Source organism: Zingiber officinale, chromosome 2B (genome assembly GCF_018446385.1).
Source record: "Zingiber officinale cultivar Zhangliang chromosome 2B, Zo_v1.1, whole genome shotgun sequence".
NCBI classification, from domain to species: domain Eukaryota; kingdom Viridiplantae; phylum Streptophyta; class Magnoliopsida; order Zingiberales; family Zingiberaceae; genus Zingiber; species Zingiber officinale.
In genome coordinates, this window is record NC_055989.1 from 128,766,481 (window position 1) to 128,772,480 (window position 6,000).

Sequence of the window (6,000 nt, forward strand, 5' to 3'; positions counted from 1 at the left end):
AGGAAAGAGGATCCTCGGTTCGCTCAGCGCACTCGCTCGACCGATTTCTAGGCTTCGCCCACCCGAACACTTAGCCCGCCCGATCGCTTCAGTCGTCTGGCAAAAGCTCGTTCAGCCTCTTTGCTCGCCAAACCGGCTAAAAGCTCGCTCGCCCTCTTAGCTCGCTCAGCCACTATGCAGTCTGCATGCAGCATATAGCAGAAACCAAATAGCTGCTATAGCGTTGTAACAATCAACATTCCAAGTAGCTGCTACAACGTTGTAGCTGTTATCTTTCCAAGAAGTTGCTACAACATTGTAGCAGCTAACATTCCAAGTAATTGCTACAATGCTATAACATCTACCTTGATAGTTTGCTGCTACAATGTTGTAGCAGTTAATCGTCGAGTTAGTTGCTATAGTGTTGTAGCAGCTATCATTCCACGTAGCTGCTACAATATTGTAGCAGCTAACCATAGAGTTAGCTGCTACAGAGTTGTAGAAGCTATCATTCCAAGTAGTTGCTACACCGTTGTAACAACTATCATTCTGAGTAGTTGCTACAGTGTTGTAGCAACTACTGTGGAATTAATTAATCGTTTACCACCCAAGACGTCCTATAAAGATATTCATAGATAAACAGTATATAATATGAATAGAGGAGAGGAAATTACAATTTAAAATAAAACGACTTAAGTAAGAGCTGCTATAACGTTGTAGCAGCTGCTTGGACAGTTAGCTGCTACACGTTATAGTAGCTACATGGACAGTTAGTTGCTACAAGGTGTGTCGAAGTAGCTACTACAACGTGTAGCTAACCATCGAGTTAGCTACTATAGTATTGTAGCAGCTATCATTCCAAGTAACTACTACAATGTTGTAGCAGCTAATATTCCAAGTAATTGCTACAATGCTGTAGCAGCTATCATTCTAAATAATTGTTACAATGTTTTGAAAAATGAAACGACTTACCAAGTAGCTGCTACAAAGCGAAATATTTTCTTTTGATAATACAAAAAACTATATAAGCAAGGTACCTACCAAGTTACCTACAAATTATATAAGAAAAAAACTGGTAGCATAGCAGCTAGGGCTTGTGCTTAGTAGGATATATATATATGGTACAAAAAAAGAAATTATACAGAGCTGAAAAATAAACAGTGGAGGGGAAAGACTTACGATCGAGAATGGAGAAAGGGGGACTTTTACGCCAGGGTTGCCTTTGTGTTTGACGCGCAGTTTGGGGAGCTTCAGTCAGCTACGACGGAAGACGACAGTGACAGAGAAGGAAAGAGCGAGAGAGAGAGAGAGCGGCGAGGGAAATTTAGAAATTGAGAAATTTTGCTCAGTGATGTTTTGAAAAGAAGGCCGAAGGGAAGAGAGAATAAATGGAATATTTTTTTATAAAGAAATCAAGCTAGCAACGCCACGTCTGTGCGTCGCTCACGATCGCACACAAAGCGTCGTTTAGCATATCCAATCTCATATTTATTCTCTCTCCCCTTCGGCCTTCTTTTCAAAACATCACCGAGCGAAAATTTCCAATTTCTAAATTTCTCTCGTCGCTTTCTCTCTCTCTCTCACGCGCCTTCCTTCTTCGTCGTCCGTCGGACCTCGCGCTCCTACTGGAGAAGTAAAGCAAAGGCGCTGCAAGCTACTTGGCTCGTCGCTCTCTCTCTCGCTCTCGTCTCTTCCTTCACTAGCAACGCCATGTCTGACAGCTGTTGTTGTACTTACCACCTCTCTTCATTCTCGATCGTAAGGACGACGTCTTTAATTCCTTCCATTTCATACCCAATGGTAATTCATTTCATTTTAATTTGTTATTCCCCACCGTGATTTGAACATATATTAGAAGAAGTAATGTTATAACGTGCAAAGACGACGCCTACTACAAACGCCTGCAGGCTGCAACCACTTGGAAAGGTAGCTGCTACACATTGTAGCTGCTACTTCGACAGTTAACTGCTACACCTTGTAGCGGTTAACTGTCCATGTAGCTGCTACAATGTGTAGCAGCCACTTGGTAAGTCATTTTGTAGCAGCTACATTTTCTAGCAGATATTACCCTTAAAAATATTTAGTTGATGTATATCAACTTGGTAAAAAACATTATTTGAAATTATTTTTGCTGATGCAGTGCCTTTACTTTGCTGCTAAACGTTGCAGTAATTACTTTGTAGGTCACTGTCCATATAGCTGCTACAACTTGTAGCAGCTAACTTGGAATGGTGAAATTGTCCATAGAAGGAAGGAAGGATTTATGCTACGACGTGCAAGGCTGACACCTACTACAAATGCCTGTAGCCACTTGGACATCAAATGTTGCTACAAGTTGTAGCTATTTCGATAGCTAACTGCTATAACTTGTAGCAGCTAACTATCCATATAGCTACTACAACGTATAGCAGCCACTTGGTAAGTCGTTTGTTTATAAGGTGAAATTCAGCATTACTGTTGACCATAAATTCATCGCGCTACTTTCTGGTCCAGAGGTGTTCTTCGAGTTCTTCTCCATTCATGTTCTTTGGTGCTTCAAAATCATATTTCATTATTAATAAAATATTAAAGTCTGTATTAAAGAATACATCCATTCGTCATTTCCAAAACGTGAACTCCCCCTCGAACACTGGTGGGTGGATGCTAGCTTCGACCATCGTCTTTGTACTTCAGACGGCGATTAGTCCTTCTTAAGCGGTTGGGCTTTGATACCACTTGTTGGTGTAGCGGGGCTGGCAAGAGGAGTGGGTGAATTGCCTGTTAAGAATAAAACGAACATTTCTCGTCTTTTTAACTTAGATTAGTAACACAATTAAATTAACAAAATTGAACAACTATAAAATTAAAAGAGGCGAAATAATTACTTGGTTACAACCTAAGTAGTTGTTAATCCAAGGAAAATAAAAGCACTAATAAAATCTCCTTTGTTGAAGGCGGAAAAGTCTCTTACACTCTTTGAACGCCCAGAAATAAACTAGGAAATGAATATTGGAGTAGTTGAATATTTCCTAACTCCAGAGGCCTTTTTATAGCTCTTGGAAAATCCTATCTGCAGTTTGAAGGTGTCTCCAACATGGTCCAAGGCGCCTTCCATCGGATAAGTTTTATCTGCTGAACATAAAACTCTATATGTGGCTAATGGTTATCAGAAGGTACCTTCGTATTGCTCATCGAAGGCGCTTTCCATCCATGGAAGGCGTCTTCCATAAGGCAGATCAACTCTCTTAATTATGCTGATATCTTCTTCGGTGGTACTCCGGCTAACCGAGGTTGAACTCATCCAAAGCCAACTCCGACCTTCTCCTCAAGCAGCATTTCTCCTCGGCTTCTTGTCCCTCGGATGTTGCGCATGTCCTTATTGTCCACCAGTGTACTCTTCCGTAGCACCTCATCCCTCGGATGCACCGAGCTTGTTGGCTCTTTTCCTGTGTCATCCTTCCCGCTAGTTGTGTCTTTCGCTCGACTTCTCCTACACACTTAGACATAAGGATCAAACACACATAAGACCTAACTTAACTTGGTTGACCACATTAAAACTACCACAGGTACTTATAATAAGTTCTCCTAAGAAGTGCCTCTAGAGTTCATGATTACAAACCTAATGAATATGCATTAAAGACGGTTGCCACACTTGCGTTATGTTTACCCGTCACTAAGTATGTATAGTTTTTTTTTTTCTTTTTGCTTCTTTTTTTTTGTGTGTAAATAATTTCAAGTTGCATGTTCCTTCTAGTTTCGCTCTTGTTCAGTTTTTCTTAGCTATATTGAGGTTCCTTTACCGTGTATGTAATACCATGCTTGATATGGTTAGAATTCATTAATTATATATATATATATATATATATATATATATATATATATATATATATATATATATATATATATATATACTCGAGAAATAATGATCAAAATAACAAACAAATAAAATAAATGTAGACAAATATTTAAAATTTTCTTAGATTTTTTTTTGAATTTAAAACAAATTTATAATATTTTAAGGGATAATTTAGGTTTATTACGAGCAGTTGATTGGACAAGAAAATAAAAACCTAAGTTCCATCCAGCCTACACTCGCGTGTAGACGGTGCCACCGCTACCTCTTATTTGCTTTTCCTCTCCACATGCGTTGTAATGCGGCCAGCCACTACCGCCCTTGCCCTCACGGCCTCCATCATCGCCGGACACGACCTCGTGCCCCGTTGTAGCCAGCGACCCCTTCGATCGGGATCCTCGTGCGCGGTCGACCGGACCAGCGGATCTCGGCACTGACGTCGCTGTGGTTGCAGGTTCCTTCAACTCGGAGTCCGTCAAGAGTCAACAGGAGCACCATGTCCCCCAACGTCCATCGGCTCGATTCTCGGACATGATCAAATTTGGCGCAATCTGTGAGAATGCACCTATATCCGAGCTGAGAAGATGGAAGAAGCTGGACGACCTCACACCGTGACGCTCACTCAAGAGGAGCTCGATATGCTCGTGCAAGCTCGGGCAGCCAAAATAGTTGAGCAGCAACAGCAAAAGGTGCTAGCCGATCGGCTAGCACAACAAGCAACATCGGCGTCCAGGGGCCTAGCGATGCTAGAGGATCGGCCAGAGCAACTCTCCATCAGGGAGTAAAATAGAGGGGCGATTGGCACGCAAGGAGAAGCACCCCCCGTGCCAATACCGTTCCATCGGGCTCTGTTCCAGACGCCCTCGGAAATCACACAAGCGAATCAAGAGCGAGGATTTTCTTCGGACGAAGCGCCCGTTCGGGATGCCCAGAATGGCAAAGCATCGAGAGCAAACGCATCCCCCGAGCGGATCAACCGCCAGTTCTCTGAAGAGATACTACAGGATATCCTCTGCCCAGACACTACACTCCACTGGCTATTGGAGAATACAATGGGCCGATCGATCCAGACGACCATTTGGGCAAGTTCGACAATGCGGCCACCCTTCGCCAATACACAGATGGGGTGAAGTGCTGGGTCTTCCTTACCACGCTCTCCGGCTCGACACAACGATGGTTCAGGAGATTGCTGGACGGATCAATACAAAGCTTCAAGGATTTCCGAACGGCCTTCCTACATCATTTTGCAAGCAGCCGACGCTACCAGAAGAAGAGCGTCAGCTTATTCTCTTTGAAGCAAGGACCGAGAGAAGCCCTCCGGGCGTACATCTAGCGATTTAATTATGTAGCTATGGATATCCCTGCTATCTCATCTGAGACCATGATGAATACCTTCACCCAAGGGCTCGTAGAGGGAGACTTCTTCCGGTCACTCATCAGGAAGTCACCCCGTGACTACGACCATATGCTCAAGAAGGCTAATGAGAATATAAACGTGGAGGAGGCTCAGGCAGCTAGAAGGAAGGAGACACCAATCAAACCCTCGGTGCCAACCGAATGGCGACTGCCGAGCAGCCACCAACCGCCAAGGGGGCCAAGAGCTGAAGGTCGACCTCACCAAGAAACAAGGGTACAGGTCGTGCAGCATGCGGCTTTCGATCGGCCGAATGTACCAAAGGGCAAGGTATGAACACCTATGTTCTGTTCCTTCCACCAGTTGGTGTCGCACAACACAAGTGATTGTCGTGGTCTAACACCGATCGCCAGACCGACCCCAAGGGGCTATCGTCGACGATCTCCCTCTCCTGAACGACGACATAGGCATCAATCCATCGGGCAGCGGGAAGATGCAAGAAGATCTCCCGAGCGACTGCAGCATCATCTCAAAGGAATTCTTCTCGAGCCTCACACGAGCGAATCAAGCCATCCACTCGGGAGGAGGAGAACAGAAATAATGTCGTGGGGGAAATAAACATCATCGTCGGGGAACCCCATCCTAGCTCGGCACTAACGCCGTGGTTGCAGGTTCCTTCAACTCGGAGTCCGTCAAGAGTCAACAGGAGTGCCACGTCCCCTAATCTCCATCGCCTCGATTCTCAGACAGGATCAAATACCGTCATGGTCTAATTAATTAGTTAATCAATATAAAATGAAAACATAGTGTTCAGCAAGGCGCAGTGATGACGGCA